The 24,118-nt window shown below is 42.0% G+C and overlaps 1 protein-coding gene and 1 long non-coding RNA gene across 9 annotated transcripts in view; one reads left to right on the top strand and one right to left on the bottom strand.

The window, feature by feature from the left end:
- The window catches only part of ddr1 (discoidin domain receptor tyrosine kinase 1), a 58,323-nt gene that overhangs the window by 9,601 nt on the left and 24,604 nt on the right, over positions 1-24,118 (top strand). For 3 of the 8 annotated variants that reach the window (XM_022229413.2, XM_022229406.2, XM_087142932.1), the window contains exon 2: positions 4,404-4,466. The gene's annotated coding sequence lies outside the window, so the exon portion shown is untranslated. Of the gene's footprint in view, positions 1-3,362; positions 3,493-3,536; positions 3,698-4,249; positions 4,272-4,403; positions 4,467-21,446; positions 21,713-24,118 lie in introns of those variants that run through there. The other 5 variants (XM_022229409.2, XM_022229407.2, XM_022229408.2 and 2 more) reach the window with 5 other exon arrangements.
- On the bottom strand, positions 814-23,121 carry LOC147797489 (uncharacterized). Its single transcript, XR_015427125.1, has 3 exons — positions 22,063-23,121; positions 21,339-21,451; positions 814-1,024 (listed from the first exon to the last, which is right to left on the bottom strand). It is a non-coding gene; the product is annotated as an uncharacterized LOC147797489 (long non-coding RNA).

Genomic DNA, 24,118 nt, shown 5'->3' with positions numbered 1-24,118 from the left:
GATTGTGGCCAGCAATGACACGTTGCAGGTACATCATGTAATTGCTGTTTTGTCCACAATTGTGAAAGAGCTGTCAATTGCCTTGGGCTAAACGGGAGAAACACACCGTGCATGAAGTTTAGTCATTATTACGCATGAACATTGAATTGAAGAATATTACCATCTGATGGAAATTGGTACTTATGTTCATGAATACACGTACATGTACACTTTAGCCAATAGCCAGAGTGGTGTTGATGCTTCTGAGGGCTACAAGTACATTTACTAGTCACCTCAAATAGTACATGTACATTTGTACAAAAGCACAGAACTCGAGCAAGTTTAAGCGTTGTCAATCCTGAGGCAAATTTGGACACATAGTATTCAAAATGCTGCCTACATGTAAGCCCCTAGGCCTATATCTTTGCATCTGCTTGCTGATTTCAGAGTCACAGGACCTTCAGGCCAAGGTCACTGTTTGGTACTGTAGGTGTTATTGAGACTTAAAATTCATTAAGCTGTTGAGAGGTATGTCTTCATGTATACAGGTGCCATAGTAATCATGTGAAGGTGATCTCTGTAGTCAAACATACTGTACATGACAGCTGACGTGAATATCGACCCAGATGTTTAAATACACAGATGCATTTTCCCATAACCAATTTAATCTGCTAAACATCAGGTGCTGTTGGGTGTTACTGTTACCCAGTGCAGTGCAGGACCGCTATTCACTTAAATCCATTCTGTTGTGTCACAATGCCCCCCCCCACATGTACTCGCAGTCTCCCTTCCCCCTCCCCATATCGCCCTCCCCTACCCTGCATGTACATGTACCTGGCATGATTTGTAGAATGGCTGACCCCCTATTGTAAGCAAATTCCTGCAGCCAGGCTGCACTGCTGGGCAGGTGACCCCAGTTGCTGACCTCAATTCGTACTTGTCCCTGATGGAGTTCTCAGTGGCTCCTGCAGTCCTTGTCTGCCATAAATCTGGTCCAGGTGCCTTCGGCTGGTGATGACTCCAAACATCGGGGACTTTTCTTTCACTTGTGAGAAATTAGAATTGAATTAACCTCATCAGTTTTGACTGGCTGAACCACGGTTGAACCCTTATTCCCCTAGTACATGCATTTGATACTCAAGCTGTCTGTACATGTAGGTACGGGCTGCTTCAGTAAAGCTTTTGTCTTTTCATTGTTCAATGATCCCGTACATGTACATGGGAGAATTTGATCTTGTAAGGGCACTCGTTGATTCTGTTACATGGTCATGTGTCCCGTCTACTCAAAAAGGGCTGTTTCCATCATGTACAGTACATGCACTGTTTGATGTACCGTACCTGTGCTTACAGATTACTTCCTAATGTTATTGACTGCCATGATGTTGGACATGTGTTTTGGACACATGTGTAATACATCATGTCCAACAAGAGTCAGAGAGCGGCATAGTTGAGTAAGTGCAGTGCATGTTTACCATACTGGTACATTTAACACCGTACAAATTTATTATAGGCCCCTACATGTAGGCACATGTACCGGTAGGCCTGTCAGACATACATGTACCAATAAATATGCATGTGTTCCTATCTGGAAATTTGTTCAGGAATATGACGTCCTGAACATTGTACAAACATGTACATGTATACATGTGCACCCATTGAACTTAAGGTCACAGGTGCACCCATTGAACTTAAGGTCACAGGTGCAGAATTTGCTACCTACATGTAGTTCATTGACACAAATTACCCCTATGATGCTGCTCTTAATATTACAAAAAAAACTTTGTTATACAGTTGTAGGAAGTTCAGCAAATCACCGCCAGCACACACCGAGAGCCTTGACAACTCACTTCTAAAGAATGTCTCTCTGGTCGATAGGATGCCCCTGCCAACAACCACAGTCTGTCCGTCCACCCTGTTACCCTAAAAGCCCCTTTCAGTAAGATTCCCCTTTTGTCTCCTGGAGTTCCACTCGGCACGTTTTGCCTCAACCTCGGATCCCTTTGTCGTCAGGAACTCTCATTTGGGGAAGACAAAAAGCGGCGACTAGCCGGTCAAGCTCAAAAGGGGGTTCAGGGCAGGTCAACGTCAAATATTGACTCTGCCCACGTTTGAAGTTGGCGACAGAAATAATCTACAAATCAGTTCAACTTTGGCTTGAAAAGCAATTGGCAGTACGCTGTTGGAATGGAGTTTATGGTTAAGGGGGGGCACGGTAACTCTACTCTCCAGTGCTCTCTTGTAAAGTTGTAGTTTTTCTCTTCGCTTCAGATGTTGAGTGAAATCGTCATGCTCCTTAACGTGACAGTATCATTCATGAAGCAACTGGTAACTTAAATCCTAATCAAAGGTCCTTTAGGCTTTAGATACTTGTAGTTCCTTTATCTTTGTGGTGGGTAAAATATGGTGTAGTTTTGTCAAATTTTTTGGCCAACCACAAATCTGTTCTCTGAATTGTCCTGAGGACCAATAAGTGCATGCACAAGGATCATCTTTTAGGAGAAGTCACAGTTTTTTTAGTGAGATTTTTTCGTTTGTAATACTCCAGGGTTACTCTGGGGTCAGCGCCAAGCATGTTGTGGTGTTACTGTGTCACTTTTGACTCAATTGCTGCCTGGTGTTTGCCAGCTTTTAAAGCCACCGTCTGCCAGTTTTGGCTAGACTCTTTTTGGGGTGTCGCCACCAGAAGAGGGTTTAGCAAGAACGTGTGAAGAGTTTTTTTGAGGCCCAAAGCTGAAATGCCCTGCTGGACAAAAGCCCGGCAGGCCACTTTGTCTAGTCTTTTGGCAACAGGAAGGCCGTTTGTATGAGCAGAGGTCAAGAGATGTTCGGTGAAACAGCATAGTCATCACTGCAAGTCGGTAAAGGTTTTTATGCGCAGCGGAGTGGAAAGCTTGTTTTGATCCAGATCCAGTTCAAACTCTACATGTAGTTTTGCATTGTGTCTTGATTATATAATGCATACATTCAAAAGCAGGAGCCTTTGTATCTGTTTTTCATGCTAAGGAAGCCAATGCAAAAGACTAAAATTCTTAACACCTAAGGAACTGCCACTTGGCAAAAGTTCAGGCCATTACCAACAAAAGCCCAGGATGATTAGTAACATCATCCATCATGACATGTCTGGTTCTTGGATCAATCAGGTAGAAAAAAAAACCCCAAACCGCCATTCACTCTTTTCCAGCCCACACAAATCGGCTTCTAAACCTTCTGTATGGCACTCTATTATGTTATGCGTTTAAGCATCTTATGCATAATAGATGCCGAGCACAATAGACTGCCTGGCTGAGTCAGTGATGGACGACAAAAATACTCCCAAGAGTGCTGTTACAATTGTGAATCTGGTACCCCTGTAATGCGCAGTGCTCTTAGGCACTGCTGGTCTGGTGTAAACAACATTCTGTTGTACAGTACATGTACCTGCGAGCAAGTTTGCCTTTCCTCAGCCTGGTCTGCCTGGGATGTTCATTCAGTTGTAAGAGGGCTTATGTGTACATGTACAGGTGCATTGTACCGGTAAGTGTTGGTGGACAGCTACTGGTATCAGTGAGGTATCGGTGAGTCATCATCGGATGCTTTGAGTCTTCATGAAAATAACTGCACACTGATGAGGGGAAGTGGAGGTGTGTTGCTGTTTGGAAAGGGAGTCAACTTTGTGTGATCTGGATGCATTCTGTCATTAGCCCTACTCAGCGGATTAGTGGTAAATTGCTTCATTGCAGTGAGTTTAACTTGAAAATCACTGGCAGAATGTTCACTAAGCTCTTGAGGTGAATTCACTGGCAGGTGTTTAAGCACTCAGTGTGGCCGTTGTATGTACATGTACATGTACATGTGTGCCATTGACATGCAATTTAATCGTTTTCACAGTTTGTCTTCGTTTTGACTGAGATTGATATTATTTGGAAAGTGAAATGTGAGCTACTTGCTCATTATAAGCAATGTTTTGCCAGTAAATTTCCAGGATTCCAAAAGATCAACATGCTTTAGTACATCATTCCGCTTAAATTTCGGGTTTCAAGTTTCAGTCACTATGTAGTGTTCCTGTCATCAATATTGGAAAAGAAAGCTTGTTTACAACTGGAGCTGAGATCATCTAGAAACCAGGTTGAGCTTGCAAACATGACACAGGAGAGGTTTTGCCCTGATTTGCCTCAGGGCAAAACCGTGATTTGACAGTCAGAAGAAAAGTCAGAAGAAAAAAATTATGGGAAGAGGAATATTCAGAGGAGAGGTACTTTAGTTCGTGTATCAGTGGGGTCCTACGACCATGAAGTGCCTAGGTCAGTACACAGGTGAGAATGATTTATGCCCGGTCGGGTAGACTTTGCTGTTTGTCACATGTCAAAATCTTCATGTGATCGATGGTGGCAGGTTGCCTCAGAGTCATCATAATTGAATTTTCTGGATTTTTTTTTTCTTTCCAGATTGAAAAGAACCAAGATACTGTGACATTGCTTTGAGTTTCGGCTGGTTTCATTTCTTATTCGGTAAGTTTTGAGCCTTTTCATATGTGTAATCACTGTTCTGTTGAATAGTAAGAATTGATGTTGTGAACTGACTTTGGTTCTAGCTGGCTGTCATGACTGACTTTTGTACATGTAGACACTCATATTCACAATAACCAGATTGTACTCTGTATATTTGATTTTGGGCCGCAGAGGATTCAAATTAAAAGTCAACTTGTGCCATTTCCCTCTGCATAACACTAATAATGCACGCACTTTTCTGTCTGATTCGTACTGAAGTTCTCTGAATAAAAAGGAAGAAAAATTTACCAGAAATAAAATATCTGCCAGCTACATTTAGGAAACACTGCTATTTATACTTGGGCAGGTTAAAACAGTGCTACAATGATGAAAAGTAAGTAAATCAAATTGCATAAATGGGAAAACTTAATTCGAACTGAAATTTCAAGCACCTGTTATTAGGAGGTTCCCAGATTTCTGTGAATTGTGTTTACTTTCACTAATGATTTAGTTCAAGGACCTTCACACTTTTGAAATTCTTAAACTCTGTCATAAATCTTTTGTTTGTTTGACACGGTAGTTCTTTTTTAAAAAGATCAATGATAACATTTACAAACATAATTGTTTACAACGATAAACAAGTCTGCCACTTTTGTGCTAGCACTGCTACATGTTTTTGTCGTAAAACCAAAGTGAGGAAAGATACTGGCAAGCAGCACAAGAAAACGTACACGGATAGTAATTTTTTTTTTTGAATCAAGTACATAAAGTTTGTTTAATTAGGATACAGATGAATGGCCGACTTTGTTGTCTTAACTGTGACCAAATAAAGTGCAGAGAGATCAGGGGAGTCAGCTTTGTAGCATTTGGTGCCAGCACAGGAATTTGGAAGAATTTATGGGCCCTTAACTTGGAGAAAAGTGGTCAGCAGTTGCTTTGTGTGTTAATCTTGTGGTTTCATTCTGGTGCCTGTGGAGATGGTTTGGAAAGTTCCCCTTGCAGATTTACGTCTGTCCTGTCATCAGTCTCCTCCCTGACCATTAAGGGGAGGGGCGTAATAGGCTTCTGAAAAGGTTTGCCGTTATGGGCAGTTCCATGTACAGTGGTTTACAGGTGCATGTGGTTTTACTGTTCATTTTATGACATTAAAACAGTCCTTTATTACAGCTTACTCTTCAGATAAGGTAAACATGTACTTGGTGACTGATGCCCATAAATGTCTGTTCAATTTAGTGCTGGTGCAGCGCTGTGTACAGTCCTATTCTTCCCTATACATGTAGCTGAATTTTGACCTTCTGCAGACCCGTGCTGTTGGTTCCCACTCATTTTATGCACGCTGCAAGCAGAATACACCATACTGGTACAGGTGCCACTGCTCCATCAATATTGAATTTTACGCCACGGTTTTTCCTTTGTTGCTCTGTGACCTCACTGGCCAGACGAGGGTTGCGGTGAGCAGGGTGATCAATCATTGCCCTTTTTTGTGGTCAAGTTCAGCCAGTCTGAGAATTTGAACCTCTTCATTGCCGATATGCCAATAATTAAGGGTTGGGGATTAGGAGCCCTGTGCCATTTCACTCGGGATTATGTTTGGAAAAAGTTAATTGTTGTTTCTTGTTTGCTGGGGAAGAGGGTGGGTGCAGATGTGACAGCTTTGTGATTTTGATGAATTGGTTGAGGACTTGTTACTTAGTATATAAGCATCATTTGAAAACATACATGTACATACTTGTAGCATTTTGCAAAATATCAGCAGTCAAAGCGTTTCATGTGCCATTAAAATACGCCCAGAACTGTGGGGTCCGGCGTCCCTCCCGGCCCGCTGCCACGTGGCCGTGGGAGCGGGGCGGATGTCGGACCCCACAGTTCCGGGGGTATCATTAAAATACTCAGTCTTTCTCGCTCTGCATCAAAAAAGGAATCTATCATGGTATGTATGTACATGTATGTGTATATTTTCACTGTTTTGGTTTAAAGCAATTCTTTGTAATTTACCGGTACTGTATGGTACATGTACGTTGCACGTGTACATATGTACATTAATACACTGTAAATTGAAAGGCTTTGATTGGGCCTCTAGGTTGCCCTTTGTGAGCTGTGCTGTCATTTTTACACTTTGTGGCAAAAACCTTGGCTAAAATATTAGACGAAAGTTTAGTAGTTAAAAGAACCACTCTCGGGGTTGTACAGTGTGAATTGTACCATACCATACTAGGATAATCTGCATGTACATTGTACATGTACATGAGTCTACTTGGAGCAGAAAACACAGAGCAAGGCCAGCTTGGAGCCATGGACACTCCTGACCACAGGAAGATTTACAGCCAGTTTACAGCCCCAAACTGATTCCCCATCACTTGCAAGGTGTTAATGTCTGCTGTGTCCATGTGATCCCACAGATTTGATCCAATTAGTGCCGGGGCATTGCAGGGCCTGTTTTTAATGAGCCTTTAAGTGGAGGTGCAATTAGGCACAGCCAGATTGACAGGATGGTTTGTTTGGAGCCCCAGCACCAGGCAAGCAAGATCGCGGAAGTCAGTTTTTACATTTGGGATGGGACAGTCATATTGCAAACAGAATTTCTGTGAATTTGTATTGTAATGAGGATTACCGGTACACACATGTCCACATTGGTGATTCCAGAAATTAGGGGTCCAAAAAGCGTGACATTTTCGTGTCCCTGTTACACTGACCTTTGTTGTTTGACAGTGAAATATCACCGGAATTGATTTCAAACTATTACTATTTGTTTGGTGGATAAGTTGCACAAATTCCTCTTTCTTGGAAATTACAAAATGTGTTCTGAACTTACAAAATCATATGTCAGATGTGACAGGGACACCAAAAAATGGACCCCTAATTTCTGAAATTAGACACATCATAATGTATACTAGCATCCTGAACGTGTAGGATCATTGCCATGTTCATAGTTTCACAATCACATTTTGCCTGATTTGTGTCAGTTGTTGGTTAACTCCATCATTGAAAAACAAGAACATGTGTATCAAAAGCAGAAAAGAACCCAAGGGCATTTCTGTAAATAATTTGTTGATGAGTCACATTGCAAATGAGTAATGCAAACACAGAGTATTGTTAAAAAAATTGCCTGGTACGTGTGTGGTACATGTACATGTACTTGTACTCCAAATTTGTTATCGTTTGTGATTCCACTGCTAATGGTATGTGTGATTCTGATTAAAATTCAGAACTCAGCCATGAACTGGTCCAATAGGGGCCCAACTGATCTAGTCTCCTGAGAAGTACCGGCCGAGAACAATGTGTCGCATGCTGTTGGGTTATTGCTCAGTGACACATCTTGAAAGATTTATTTGGAAGTAAGTTCCACTGAGAATTACCCGGGGCTTCTCTGAAAGGTTGTCTTGAACGAAAAACATTGTGCGTGGAAGTACTTTGGGGGGGGGGGAATTTGTTTTCCCTTTCTGGGGAAGAAAGATTTGAAATTTCTCTCTCGAATTCTCCCAAGGGTTGCTGCTCCAACACCAGAGTCACAAATTTCCACTTCCAAATGAAGATGTTTCAACCCCTTGGGCACAGGCATGTTTTGACCTAACCCCCCTTTTCAGCAGAAGATCAAAGCGTCGGGATCAATCCTTAGTTTTACTTGACAAGGTACATGTACATACCGTACTGTACAGGTCTTGGAAATGCGCCATGTATACACTTACAATGCACCTTCTTGTTTCTGAGAAGTCTTGACCTAAAATCTACAGCCTTGGGATACAATTTACATTACAAAGCACTGATTCTGTAGGCCTCATACCCCCCATACATGTACAGTATGCACATGTGTCATACAGGTGTACACAACTTGACTCTCCGTCTTCCGCGATATGCTGAGTAATACTTTCACTTCATCGGATTTTCTCGACTTGAAGCTGTGGCTTTGATGCTTAGGATGCAGTGTGGGGGTGTCAGGACACAGGAAGGTGCTTGTTTAGGGCAAGACCTTCTAGAGGTATTGAGAATTCAGAGAAACGTTTGCTTCAGTTAGATTTGATTGTCGATTTCCGCCTTCAGATATGTACCGCTACGTGAGACAAGCAAACAAAAGTTTTCAGTGCTGCACTGTGATACCCAACTTGACAAGTGGGCAGTTTTGTGAACCGTTAACCCTTGTAAAGAGTAAAAGCTGTGGCTTTGTGCATTGCTTAAAACACCTGACTTACTTTGCAGATTTATCCCACATGTGGTTCTGCAGATTGCTACCAGTAGCTTACAGGGAATTTTTTTCCCAAGACTCTCACCTCGGAATCAGGTTGATCTTTGGTTACGTTCGATTCTGGCTTGCCTTGTCGTCTTTTCACCCACAAGAAGGGGCGGAAGGAAACCAACCAGTGAAATGGTTGCTCCTGCCGAGGCTATTCTAAATTATATCAACAAATGGGCTTGGGATTTTTTTTTTTTCAGTCACTATTGTCCCACCTGATAGTGGAAAGTTCAGCCCAGGTCCCTGCTTGATTATCCCTTGCCGCGGGCAACTGGCATTCCATGTGGCTGTTCCCATCATTGCAGTGAGTTGTGGGTTTTATCCAGAGAGGGTTACAAGTTCACTGCGGGATTTTGGAGGTTGCTTTCATCCCTCTTGGTAATTTGCAAGGTTAGCACCCATAAACAGGCTACACATTTTCTTGGGGGTGTTACTGTACTGTGTTATCGGGACTCTGCAAAGCTCACAGGCAAAATCAGAGGTAGAGCTCCAAATTTTTTTGTCTACCTGTAGAGTATTTTACATGCATAATTTCCTGATTCTGATAAAACTTACCGTAAGTTCTTCACTGTACATGTACATGAAGAATTCAGAATTGCTCTGCAGTAAAGGTATTGCTTCTGTTTATTAGGAAATGAAAGTATGGAATGGTAAACAGGTGACATCTTTTTATTGCCAAATGTAAGGATACTGTACGGAGTGCATGTACATGTATGTTCATTCCTTGTTCGCACCTTTATGTGTAAATAAGCTTGACATTTTCAAAGCAAATTGTCTTTGGAAAATACTACAATATTGCCAAAATGATTGGAAAATATCCAGGGCAATTCCATTAATGTTTATCCAATCAAGCAACAACCCTCCCGCCTACCGATGCATGTATAAACATGTAAGGGATATTACCGGTAAATTAGAAGAAAACTGAGTTAGTACCCCATCGCTGCCTGATAAAAAGAATACAGTTTTACTGCCGAGACCTAGCATTTTCCAGTACCAAAACCGTATGGTACAGTGTGTATGTGAGTTTACATGTAGGCCTTACTAGTACATGTACATGTACACCTGTTTATATGGAAAGAGGCTGGCCTGAGTGATGTTAGCTGCCATTCCAAAGAACAAAGTGGTTCATCTGAGTGACAGGCATGGGCTCCATCCACAGAGGTTGTCGGAGCTACCTGCATACGTGTGAAACATCTCAAGAATGTACAGTACATGTACGTAGGCAGGCGCTAATGTAACCATTGATGACAGCAGGGTTCGTCTCTCTGGTCGCAACAGCTGTTGTTTGGCCTGTGTGTGGATCGGAATTTCCTGGGCACTGCTGAGAGCAGACTGCATCATTGTTTGCTCATAGTCCTCCATGAAACAAAGTGCATGCACAGTACCTGGCAGTCATGCACCCCCCCCCCCACCAGCATAGAGCAAGGAACAGAAGTTGACTTCCCGAGAGGCTAGAAAGTGTACCGGTACATTAGTATGCAAAGATGCAATCTGCACAAAGTTGTCCTAGCAGTCAATCAAATGACATACATGTACATGTATGATTGATACCAGATATACACTGTATGTATGTATGTATGTCTATGTACATGTACATGTACTCTAGAGGGAGAAGTGGAAGGAATTTTGGACACTCTGTGACTGTTACAAAAACTCACAGCAAAAGGTGACGTGGGTATTAAAGCTAGGGAGGAGGAGATAACTGTGGACTGAAAAATAACTACATGTGCCGCTTTCTCTTCGGTACTCACTTTAAAAAATGTAATTAATTTAATTAATGTAAGGCATTTTAAGCACTGTACATGTACATGTATAACTCTGATAATCTACATGTAAGATGCAAGTACAGGCATGGACATACATGTACATGTACTTGTCCTTGTCCAGCTGCTATTGCTTATTTTCTTGCCTGTCACTATTATTTGACACTATTATTTGACACTATTATTTGACACCTTTATTTGCTGAATGATAGAGATAATCACCGAGTCCTTGGTCTTCTTCAAATTGAGTGGATACATGTACATATAGTATCAGGGAGCTACAGTAGTAACCTACTGGTACCCGTTAGGTCATATTCATTTGGTACATTTGGCTGAAATTGCTAAAAAATGTGAAATCACCTAATTTTGGTTTCATACATACGAGTACTGTACATGACCTTTCAGGTTCATAGGACCTACATGTACATGACCTTTCAGATTCATAGGACCTACATGTACATGACCCTTCAGATTCATAGGACCTACATGTACATGACCCTTCAGATTCATAGGACCTACATGTACATGACCTTTCAGGTTCATAGGACCTACATGTACATGACCTTTCAGGTTCATAGGACCTACATGTACATGACCTTTCAGGTTCATAGGACCTACATGTACATGACCTTTCAGGTTCATAGGACCTACATGTACATGACCTTTCAGGTTCATAGGACCTACATGTACATGTACATGTAGTACAACATACTACAGGTCTATACTTGTATGTGTACATGGAATTTATTCACATGGTAGACCACAAATTTACTGAGATTTGTTGACTTGACCGTACAGTTTTTATTGAAGGTGATAAAAGCCGATATTTACTGTAAATAGACCACAAATGGACAAAGCACAGTACATGTACCCGGTACATGCACTTCCTAGACAGCATTTTTTGTTATCATCAATTGATATTATTAATGTTTGCCAGATAAGATGTGTTCTGTTAATTTTGTTTTAATTAAGGATATCCAGGAAAAAAATGCTTTTTTGGTACAATCCGGTACATGCACCTGTACATTAATTAAGGCTACCGTATGTACAGTACGTGAACTTGGTACCTTGATACAAGAGAAAGTCAAAGACGTCATTTTCTTGCCGACATGTACACATCAAAAAGTTTTCAACGAGGTGTGAGATCCAATTTGGTCTGCTCCAGATCTCATATTGAATTTCGGCTTTGCTTGTTGGCCCTTGGAGGGCCAGAAAATTGGTGTGTGGTGAAAGGTCAAGCGGTTTTGATTGTGAACCAACAACTGGGTCTGGTCACTGGGCCACAGGAGGCCTGGTGCGTAGCAACGTGAACAAGGGGAATTTTGATGGCCAAATTTGGGAGTGTGTTGTGCACAAGGCCTGGGCCGCCCACGCAGAATCAGATTGCTTTCTGAGTAAATTGGTTTTTAAAGGGTTTCAGTGTTTGTTTTTTTTTTCCAGCGTGTGATGGATTGGGGCGGGGAAGCAAATTTTTAAATGATGAAAACATGAGATTTTGAGTACTTGGAATATTTCAGGATGTGGGGGGTCAGTTGTCACATCCATGCCGCAAAGTATCCGTAACTGGGGATTTAGGAGAAATGGAGTCAAAGTTTAGTTAGTGGACAGAGGGTACCACTGGTGTACATGAACGTGTACCCCTCTTGTACAGTCTGGTAGCTGTCTCCCTTGTAGCACACTCCCAAGCATCCCTTCTCCCCCCCAACTTTCTACAGCCTACATGTACCGCACCCGGGTATCATGGAAGAGAGCGATGTTCCAACATACATGTACATGTACAGTACATACATGTACATCAGTATCATTGCAAATTCCTGACCAATTTTTGTTTATCCGCTCCGTAACTTTTGATGTACTGGTACATGTGGAAAAATACCAGTTCACTGTTTTACACATGTACATGTACAATCTGTATATACAGTGTGTGTCATATGTTTACATGTACCTGTGTACATACATGTACATGTACATGCACATTGTGAGAACTTAAGTACTGGTCTCAGCTTTTGGGTGATACGAGTACTATCCGGTTCGTAAGTGTGACGTCACTTCATTTTAAACCACGCCCACTGCACATGTGCACCATTCATAGGGTTACGTGCTTTGATCGCAGTTTACATGGAACCATGGAAACGGAAGTTAACGCGCAACTTCAACGATTGCCCAATGAGAGCCTTCAAATCGTGGTGCGTCCGCCATTGTGACGACGTCACTTACGAACCGAGTCCCACCCGAGTAAGCTTGTGAGGTTTTTTCGCAAGCTCTCGGACAAGCACGGAGCATACAGTGCTTATTAATATACGTTGGGTAAGGGCAAAACCCGTTATATATAATTAACATCTCCCCCCAAAAAATTAAAAAAAAAACCAAAAAACTTACGAACCGGATTGTAAGTCGAAGGGGTTTGCATTCATCGTTCATGTGCCACTGCCAGTGTTAAGGGTCACAATTGGAGTTTGAAAATCTGCCTTTCCCCCAAGAACTCTCGGTATGAAATCGGCTGAAATTTGTCACAAGTTTAGGCCATGGAAGAAGGAAAAAATTGCACCAAGTTGTAACAAACTTTCCTTTACACTTTCTTTTTTTTGGGGGGGGGGAAAGAGATTTATCATGTCTTGGTCAAATAACCCGAAGGCATTGTGTGTACATGTACATGTAGCCACGACCGAGCAAATCGTACACATGACATGGCCAAATCACTCTGCTGTGATTCGGTGAAACAACCAGCTAAATTAAGGCCTATACTGCACAGTGCTGAATTTTTTTACATACTGTACATGTACATGTAGAGTTATGGAAATTATAAATATGGAAATCATGAATACCCGGTACTTGTAATTTTTTGGCAGTGATTTAATAATGTACACATATTGGTATATTCACTTCCGCATGCGCCAAAACTTGATGAAATTTGTGGAAAAATTATCTTGAGTATTTTTGGAATCCTGTTGTTGAAAAGTGTGGGTACACTAATTTGCTGCATGGTGTCCATGGAGACGGCATGCACATAGGGACTTGTAATCCATTACCTTCACATGTGGTGGCCAGCCATGAACCAGTTGGTCTGGTATCTGGAGGGAATGCATGGGAAACATAAGCCCCAGCATTGTTGACCCTGGAGGTCAGCTGGAAAAACAGGGTGTTTGCCACTTAAAAGTATAGTTCATCAGTCATGTGCAATTATCCCAAAAAATAATGGCAAAAAGTAATGCCAACAAATGGTTATGAGACTAAACTCACCATAAAAAGATTTCTCTCTGGCAAGTTGTCATTTTGAAGAAAACAACGAGAGAAGGCCATTTCCCATGATGCGTCTCAAGACACACTTTTATAAACTTGGCACGAGAAGCATGCCCAGGCATTGACAGGACACAGGTACCAGCATGGTTACCGTAATTCCTTGGTTCTGTGCATGACATCTTTGGAAAGGTGCAGTCAAAATATAATCTACTGTAAGTCTACTACTGGCGCAGAGAGAAGAAACACAGATGGTCCAGGTCTTCGCCAATGTGCATGTGCACTGGTAGCTGTGGACATGTACATACATGTATGTACCGGTTTGGTTTCCACAGCGAATACATGTACAGATACTAAGTACATGTATCCCATTTTACATATGCAGCAAGGTATGAGACGGAGAGAACCCCCCCTGCTTTGTGTTGGTCATTGTCTCGCAGGAATCTGGGGAATTCCTTTCAGACATCTTGGGGGGATGTGTTAAGTAACAATAGTCTGAAATGTGTATAGGGATTGGACATGTGGGGGGGTACCCCTTGGTCTCATTTCTTGCTGGGTATACCATTTTAGGGTGGATGTCACTAGTACATGTAGATATTCACCCACCTGATATAATTAGATGCTGAATGTCACAGCTGTTGAGCCAGATACCATCAGGTAAGGTACGTGTTCATGTATACATTCCATCTAGCACAGCCTGGTACTGTATTACCTGGGTCAGTCATCCAGTATCCCCCCAAAAATGAGAAAGCTGTGGAAACCTCTGCTTTATGTCTAATGTCCAGTATCCCCCCCATTAGATTTGGCTGTGTGTCGAATTCGGGATCTACCCCTAGAACTTAACGGTCATGACTTGAAGCCTCTTTTGGATAAAGCTGTAAAAGTTGAACTTCAGAGTGGGATATGATCCCTGGTACATGTAAATGGTCGGAGGCAATAGTATAGGGTATATGTGTGTTTGCCTGCACAGGTGTATACCAGTACTTGCTTGATGCTGCAATCAATCAATCAGTCTCGACCTAAGAATAGCAAGTGGTTGGAAATCCAGCTGAAGCCAGTCACTAATTTCACAGATCTGTGCCTGCCGGTAATATTACTTCCTCCATTGGTCAATTGTATCCGTTATGCTGACAAGCGCTGTGAGAAGTGATGATTGGGGCACGTAGAGCAGTGTTCAGGAAATCTGCTTATAATCCCGATATGTCCAATCAGCTGAACTTTCATTGCTGATGAATCCCGGGGATTCTGTGCCGGAATCTCTAAGGTCAAGTGCACTGGTCGCAAGCTTGCTTGTCAGTGTGGATTTGTCCCTGCTGTGTTTGTTGCATGTAGGTGAAGATTTAAGAGAAATTTGCAGAATTTGAACATTTGGAATACATGTACATGTATGTTGATCAGTCAGGCAAGTTTTTTAATTTTAAAATGGCTGAGCATGGTATCTGGGAAGCTTTCAGCATTTGTTAAATGGTATCAAATTTTATGAAACATTACTTGAGCAATCGAAAGGCTATTAAAATGGACACGCTCGCTCGGAGAGTAATAGTCGAGAAAGGTCATTGAGGTCTGGAAATGGCAGACTGGTGATTTCCCAAGTCTGTCTGCCAGTGAAGCCTGACGCCAAGATTTAACGCTCTGTTACCTTGTATTATAAAATAGCCACCTGGCCAGCACCCCATGGAAACCGACACCAGAGATCTTGTGGCTGACTGACATTAATAACTTAGACATGAAATGCACGAGACAGTGAAACGAAGGTGAAGGGTGGAACTCCCAAGATCTCTTCCCTCAACACACACACATACCGCACACCGAGAATTTTTTTTTTTCCCTCATCTGTAGGCGAGCGCAGCTGGGTATTTTCCCCTCACCATGCAAGTTCAGAGTGGGATATACCGACAAACCCTGACTTTGTCGCCAAATCTTTGATGCTTCAGCACCCCAGAAATTCTCATCCAATCCCACAGAGAGACAGCACAGAACATGGTTCCGGAGAATTTGGGATTAAGTATATGTACCGGTACATGTATAGGTCTTGAGCTGGGCCAAGAGAGGGCACTCTTTCCTTAGCAACAGTGGCTCCTTTGGTTGTAACTGCGCATCACTGGTTCACGAAAGACTGTGAATTGCAAGCATAGCAGTCGCCTCGCTACCAACAAAATGAACACTCCCGAATGACGCAGCTCTTTTCAACCGATGAGGGGGTGCTTCTGCTCGAGGCAGATGGGCCGACAGGAATGATGACGATAGAACAGTTACATGTACGGAGTACCAGTACATGCACACCGGTTCCCAAGATATTTGTGACAATATATTCCCTCACAGATCCTGCTGTACATGTACTTCCAGCTCGTGGATGAAAAGTGGCATGTTGATCACATTCCTTTTTTTTTTCCTCCCAGGTTTGAAGATTCACGTTATAGACCTCTCTTCCTTTTTTGCCATGTGTACATGTGCCTGTCGGGGTAGCCAAATTTTGCAGAAATTCTATGTTTTATTAGTGCCAAATTTTACCTTAAATCTACTCGATGTTTCAATGACAGCCATATGAGACATTTTAACATGTGGTACATGTTTGTACATGTACATGTATGTAAATTATTCCTTTGCCTTTTGACTACCAGTCGTCGTTTTTTATCGGCAACTGGTAAGGCAGAAATGTGACTGTGATGTAGTAAGAGTGAACCCTGTGGGTGATACAAGAAAAAAAAGCCTGACCTGAGCATGGGACCCGCCCTTTTTGGAATTTGGCAACTTTGTCCCATGGCATCGCATTCCCACAGCCTTAAATGCAAAAGACTGAAGTAAAATGCACCGTCCAAATGACGATCTTTGCATGGCAGGTGAAACCCCGTAAGAACCTCAGCGTTGCTATATATGTGGAAGTTACTCATGTACATTGTACATGTACGTACGGAGAGTTTTGTCAGCTAAAGGGTGAACAAAAGTCTGCTTCTGTTTCATTGTGTGGATCTTGTGAACTCAGGGTGTCAGTCTGTGTACAGAAAAGTACGTACACATTACAGTCACCACCTATAATTGGCTGGTGTGGTTTCTGTGTGTCAGCATTAAATTTGGACCCTGTTTTCGGTCCTCGGTCTGGGAGAACTTTTCATCATGATTCAATCTCATTTCAATTTCCTCCGCCCATCAGTCAGCACAGCTTGGGCTCCGGGTTAAAGATTCTAAATTTAGTTGAGTGGGTCATTGCTGGCAGTTGGCACAGTCGGCGTTCTTATTACAAGAGCGGCAGCTATCATAACTGTACACGTACATATGATCAGGATAGGAACCGGGAAGGACAGACTTACAAATGAGTGAATAAACTGGCATGCGTTTGCCATTATTCGTATATTTGCTTTTGTTCATTTGTGTAAACAAATTTAACAAACAGGTATTTGAGGACAGTCGTCGCAGCTTCATCAGGTACCTGGCCATGTCAGCATATTTCAGGCTTTTTACATCGTCACCAATACCACGAAGTATCACAAATCTGTAGATGTGTGCGCGCTTCAACTCGTATTTTATAGAAATGTGATATTTTCATTTTCACGAAGAGGCACAAATGTCTTGCATCACGTGCTCTGTGATTTGCCGTATTCAGAAATTGACGTTCTCCTTAATTTACACAGTTACGAGTTTTAAGAGCATTTTTTTTCAGTTTAGTTACCCATTTATGGGTAAAATAAAATCATTTTAGACATTTAAAGCTTTTTTGTCTATGCTGTATTGACAAAACACACACTTGTGCTTCTTCGTGAAACCAAAACTGCTCTAATCACACTTTTCACTAACTGGGACAAAAGTGAAGATGTGTGTCAGTTCCTGGTGTTGGTGATGACATGTACCAGAATATCAGGGCATGTATATGTATGGGCGTGACACTTCACAAGTGTTACATTGCATTTATGTGGAAGCAGAGAAATACCCGTTCACTTCCTGGGAAGTGAAATAGCAAACATTTCTTCTCTTTGTTTTTCCGCCAGTGTTATGGGTGATTTGTTAATTAGTGACACAGGAAGAAAGGCACAGTTATTTTGCAGGCGACAAATTATCACCCATTCGCCAGACAGACTCGGTAGTCTGGTGACGCCAGCTGAGTGTTTGCTCAGACATTTTTACAGCCTTTGCAAGCACAGAGTCCTACTCTAATCCCTAGGATCTGAACAACAAACGATTTTGGGGTGATTTTACACCCCCCCATCCCCAGTTAACAAAACCTTGTTCAGACAAAGCACACAAATTGTCCCCTCCCCCCTCAAGGGCACCAGCCTAAAGATGCAATTTTCTACTTGAGTTTTGAAGATGTTTACCTGATGGGGAATCATGATTTGAATACAACAGACACACTAAAGATCTTGCTCACTGGCACAGAATAATGGCTGATTAAAAGCTGTGGTTTTGTCTGCTGTGTTACTCCTCTATGGTGGTCCTGAGTTTTTAATCCCCTCCTGAGGATATTGTCCAGTGTTGTCCAGTGTCTGAAGCCCTTACTGTAAGGATTGATGAAGGTTGATACATGTACTAGTACCCTGTGTACAGTTCATGTGCATGTACCTGCAAAGCTCTGCGAGGTTTCAATTTAGGTATGCTTGCATTCGTCAGCCATTCAAATTCTTGGTTTGCCATACAAATGCCATCTGGAGCCTGGAGGTTGAATGATTCTGCATTTTTTTCCCAGACCATTTTATAAATATACATGTAGGTGTTCTATTAAAAAGTGATTTTTTTTCACACTTTCTCTTCAACATAAGGTAACTTGTTACAGCTGCACAATGTACATAGTTTTACTTGTACGGTAACTAGATACAAAGTTTATTCACAGATGTTTATGTGAAGAGATCCCCGTCGAATTTACAAGAAGTCATATTAATAACTGGTTTCAGTGCCAGTGTAAACCGAACATTGTAACTGGAAACTAAAAAAATATCTTAAATTTGTTACGTGTATGTACATGTAAATTCGGTTCCTTAATAGTTTCCTCACATATCTGACACATACAAACAAATGTATGGAATGCGTAGGCATGAAGTGTGTTTGTATTATCGAGAAATGCATCAGATATGCAGCATGTAAATTCCATTCAATTGTGTGACTCATCATCGCCCTTCTAGAGCACACCTGTGTGTCCTCCCCTCCCCCATAACGCACAGGTATACAGAGCATATCCCATGCCATTATCAGCTGATAAGTAAGCAGGTACATGTAGCTTTGGGCCTACTGCACTGGGGTGATTCTCTCTAATTGCCTGTTTGCAGGATACCGCTACATGTAGCTGCATAGAGTTGTAGAAAAATACCCTCATTTGCATTGCATGATGCCAACCTTGTCCGTCCCCACTGTGGAGTAGCGTAAGCATACGCCGGGGCCAATTTCCGAGGCGAATTAAGCCCGCCGCTATCTGCTGGGTAAATATTGTTAGATGGCTTGATTGCGCGGAGGTTGACGTGTTCTGATCTGGCGGTTGTAGGAACATGCGTGTAGGCAATGATGGGATGAACTGAGATCTGCGCGCGTGTGTGGGTACGTGTCATTGTGTGTGAGAGATGCGTCACCGGATTTGAACCTAGAGCCAGCATTTAATTCGTATGGGCCTACTGTACTGTTTGTGTAGCTCGGCTACCAGTATTCCAGTGTGTACCGCACAAGCCGAGTGCCATGGAACATTTCACCTGTCACCATGAAATTAATCCAACCATCGCACTCCTGAACATTTAATTATCTGCATTAGTACACTACTTGATATCCGTTTTATACCTGATATTTTGCTTGGTCGGTGGTTTTTGTTAAGCAAATTTGTAGCTGTGCTTAGCAGGCTTCTGTGCTCCTCAGTTCTTGTCACTGACAAATCCACCTGTACCATCTCTCATGCGGACCGAGGCATGTACTAATTACGACAAATCAAGCCTTGAGAGAGTGCAAAAACGAGCACTGCGTATAATAATGGGCCATGAGTACACTACATATGAAGACGTTTTATCTGTGGTTAATTTGGTTTCCCTTGAGGCTCGTAGGGTCTCCTTATGTGTTTCTTTCATTGACAAAACCTTAAAGAACACTGAACAATTTAGGCAATTTCTTCCCCCTGAAACTACGAATACTAGGCCTTCTAGAAGTAACAGACGAAGATATACAGAACTGCCATGTAAAACAAATCGCATGCAGAAGAGTGCCATCCCTTATCTCATTCGCTTATTAAACACTCCTAATATTTAATGATTTGTTTGCATATTTGGTTGTTTTTACAATTTTTAAATGGGCCTTTTTTGTTTTGCCAATTTTAAACTGAATTTTAGTTACATGTGTACTGGCATTTTAATCAACTCATTTGTAAATTTGCATTTTTAACCATGAACGGTTTTTTCTTATTTGTGTCTATATAAGATGTTTTCTCTTTAATTTGGTTTTTTGTTCTTTTTTTTTTTTTTATAATGTTTAATTGTTTATAGTTTGTGATGTTTTAAACTTTGTAAATCATGTTCAATTCAGCTGACGCTGCGAGGCATGATTATTAATAAACCAATTTGAATGAATGAATGAATGTACAGGCTCACATGTACATGTACTGTACAGTACATTGTATGTACATGTAACCATGCCCAGTCATGTGCAGTTGGCCACATCATGTTGTAATGCATCATTAATTGATCGTCATCAAGTGGGTACTGGCTCATGTGTAATGCTCAGAACAGGTCATGACCTTCTCTCCCCGTGGGGTCAATAACCCACCAGACACTGCTGTCAAATTTCTGAGAAATACCAGACCCAGTATTCAATGGACAGGAAATTAGTAAGAACAGCACTGGTTGTGTAACTCTAAAAAGGCTGAATGTTAAAGTCTCATATAAAGCCCTGGACTTGTGGGCGGTGTCACAGGTTTTGGGGTTGATTTGGAGAGAGTTTCCTGGAAAGAGGCCTTTGTGATCAACCTTGCCACCACCTGGCCTTGCTGTATGGCCATCCCCAGTTGTCATGATCAATTAGAGAGTCGCAGTGAAAAGAAGTAAACCCTTGTTCTGCCAGTGAAACTGATCTGGTGGGATGGTGTGCGAATATAAAATAAGTAGATGTACATTCATGCCAGTCTAAGAATCGTTTGGAAATTGACAGCATGCTTTGGCTGCACAGCAGGCGCGCTGCATACTTTCGTGCCGAGAATGCCGTGACATTTCTCTGCAAAATGACAGAGTGCTAAAAGCGATAATTGAATTGTTAGCAGACAGTAACTTGTGGAGATATTGTGCGTGTGTTGACAGGTACAGACTTATAGTGTACATGTACATGTGTTCATGGACAAGGCACAGTGCAAAAGAGTCAGTTGACATTTTGAAAGCTGGTCTCTGTATACACTAGGTAGAACTAGAAGTGCATGGATGTTGGCTAGAAAATCAAACCCGCCTTCTTGTTCGGCAGTCCCCATACCTTTTCACAAGCACATGGGTTATCATATGTACAGATCTATCTTAATTGAATGTTGACACCTGCTTGTTTTTTGTTTTTGAACGGATAAAAATCCTTTGTGCTTCTAAAAATTTAAATCACCTCTGAACTTTTTTTAAAAAGCAGACAGACAAACCTAAAAAATGCTGTCACTTGTAACAAACGTAACATTTTATCCAGCAGGCCAATACAATGCCTGTTACCAAGCATTATGCTTTTATTAGATACCTTGAGTGGCCCCTGTGTCTCCCGCCTCCATTGCAAGGGCTGTCAGGGTCAGAGGTCATTGCCACTGGGAGTCCTTACACGGTGTGCAGAGGAGAATTTGAGAAAACATCAGTCTGAGGAGGGAATAGCAGGGGAGAGGTAACCATTCAGTCTGGATCTCGACGTCCTGACTGGCAGAACGTAATGAGATGAGGGTGTCCAGTCACCGTTGAATTGGTTTGAGAGGAGGTCTCGGTACCCTCCTGTACATGGACACTTGTCCAGGTATTGCTCGCTGGTGATACATGTACTGCCGGCAGGAGGATGACATCCCAATTCTTGGATTGTATGGGATACATGTATCTACTGGTACTTGATGTATCTGCCTTGAAATGGTTAGTGTGACGAGATTTTTGTATGTGTGCGTGTCCAGGCGTGTCATACATAGTGTGGACCTCTGCACGAAAGAAGTCCACATATAATGCAGGGTACGATGGCATTGTGTGGACTTGCACATGTCCACACAAGGTTTCCCCTTCTCTGGAAAAGAGGTTTAGAGGCATTTTGGGGTAGGGGTCATCGGTGGTAAAAGGAAGAGGAATAGTCGAGGAAGCCCTGTACAAAAAAAAGCTGAAAATCTTGTTCCTAGTTCAAGAAAAACGAGTATTTTCACTGAGCTTTCTTAACTGCACGAAAACAAAGGAATGTCCACAGTATGTATGTAACGTAAACCTGTGTGTTTTACCTGGATGTTGTGCAGATACGCATCATTTGGCTAGAAATTTCTCGCCTGTCTACTCTGACATTGCTGAGAAATTATTTGATATGATGCTGGCACCAGAACATAGATACATGTACAAATGTACCTAGGTTCCTGCTTGCGGTGGCAAGCTGCGCATGCAGCAATGTGTACCATGAGAAACTGGTGTGATGTTTTGCAGCGAGTACAAAGTATGTGTCAACACATGCTCATTGGGGGAAGTTCACATTCGCACGCGTGCTTCAGTCTTCAAGTTGTCAGAAATCATTTTTGCTACCGGTACATGTACAAGTCATGAATACACTGTGTGACTCGAAAATTGCTGCAAAATGCAAGGACTTGATTTTTGTCGTGTGTCTGATAACAGATCTTTCAATAGGATAAAAGCTTATTCATGTGTGAACTGGACTTGAAGAGTTTTGTGGTCCTTGCAATTGCTAACCCTAGGACTATGGGGCAAGTCTCAGAGAAAGGAATCCCATCATTTTACATCTGTAAGGGTGTTCTATTGTTACTTGTTAGGGTATGAATTTGTAGCCAGTAGTGCATGCTTTAACCGAAGAAATTCTTGCAGAGCCTCAGCGGTTCTGATGTTCGGCTGGATTTATTACAAGCCTCGGCGGCTTGTTAATGGAGTGAATGTGCTTGTGACCCCAGCTGTCACATCGGTTTGCGTCCGCCGACGTGTTTATTACACTGAAATTTCACCGCCGATAAAAACAGAGAGATTGTCGGATGCAGCGGGGGGGATCAACGGATTCCTGACGGGAGATGGTGGGACGTAATTACAGCCAGAAGGTCCTGCTTTGTTGATCAGTTGGCACCAATTAATTAGATCTGATCTTGTTTACTTCTGTTTTCATAGTTACGTAAACAGTCTTGGTGCACTATGGAGTAGGCCGTGCAGCATTTGCAATGGCGACGGTGGTTGATAATCAAGTGTCCTCATGCTGTATCCTATTGCCTGCTCAGCAAAACCCTAAGGAACACTGTCGCTGAAATTTGACTAAAGTGGACGGCTCATTTTACCAGAAATCAGTTTCTTAGTCAGGGTTAATTATTTTAAAAAATTCCTTAAATCTGCCCGATGAAACTATTTTCTTCTGTTGCAGTTCCAGACATTTTTTTATGGTAATTTTTTGGTTTTTTTTGAGTTGGCCTTCACTAAACCTGCACTTGACTTGAGCTTGTACATGCAGGTGTACATAAATTTCTGATCAGAATTTCCATCATACATGTGTATACATGTACACGTAGACATTAGATGAAGCACTTTCAGAATTGTGTATGAGAAAATAACTATTGGAGCAGATATGAATCTAAATGATGCTGTACAGATTCATTATGCATCGCGGTACATGTCGAAATGTACAAATGGTACTAGTAAAGTAGCTTGCACATGTGAAGTACGGAACATGTCTTGATGGTCCATCAATTAAGCTTACTGCCGTCCAGATGCTACCGATTCCCCAAGAGCGAGGCCTAGTGTACAGTGTGGATACTTGCATAGATTGTTATTGCTTTTTTCTCACTCATTCTTACCGGTATTTTCCCCTTCTGTCAAACATGTAGCTGAAATTTCAACAGGTTTAGGAGTTTTAGCACAATTTTGCTGAGCTGAAGTGCCATTAGGTTATAATTGTTTGACGTCCTGTTCCAGATATCAAACTTTGCTGTGCCTTTGAAAAAAAAGAAGAAGAGAAGAAACCAATCTCATCAGTGTGATCTGTTCTTAAAATTGTCTTCCATAATGTCCATGTGTAACAAAATAGCTCAGGTGCCCTAAGGGGTTCAAAAAGAGACCATTTGAAGATCTCTGGAGAAATTGCACATAGATAAATGTCACGGACAATTTTATTACGCTCATGTACGAGCTCGCTAAACATGGATTTGTTTTATGTCAATTTGGCTGTCTCTTTATTCATCCGTAGGCGTGTGCATGGCGTCGGCAGTCCCGATGTAGCATTACACACTCACGGAGACAGTTGTTTTTGTAAACAAGCTCAAAGTCCGCAGAAATTCCAATCAGGCTGTCCCTTGT

Source organism: Acanthaster planci, linkage group LG11 (assembly GCF_054643075.1).
Source record: "Acanthaster planci isolate LZ-2023a linkage group LG11, COTS_SCS, whole genome shotgun sequence".
Lineage (NCBI taxonomy): Eukaryota > Metazoa > Echinodermata > Asteroidea > Valvatida > Acanthasteridae > Acanthaster > Acanthaster planci.
Note: the sequence above shows the minus strand (reverse complement) of the source record. Positions and strands in the feature narration are given on the sequence as shown.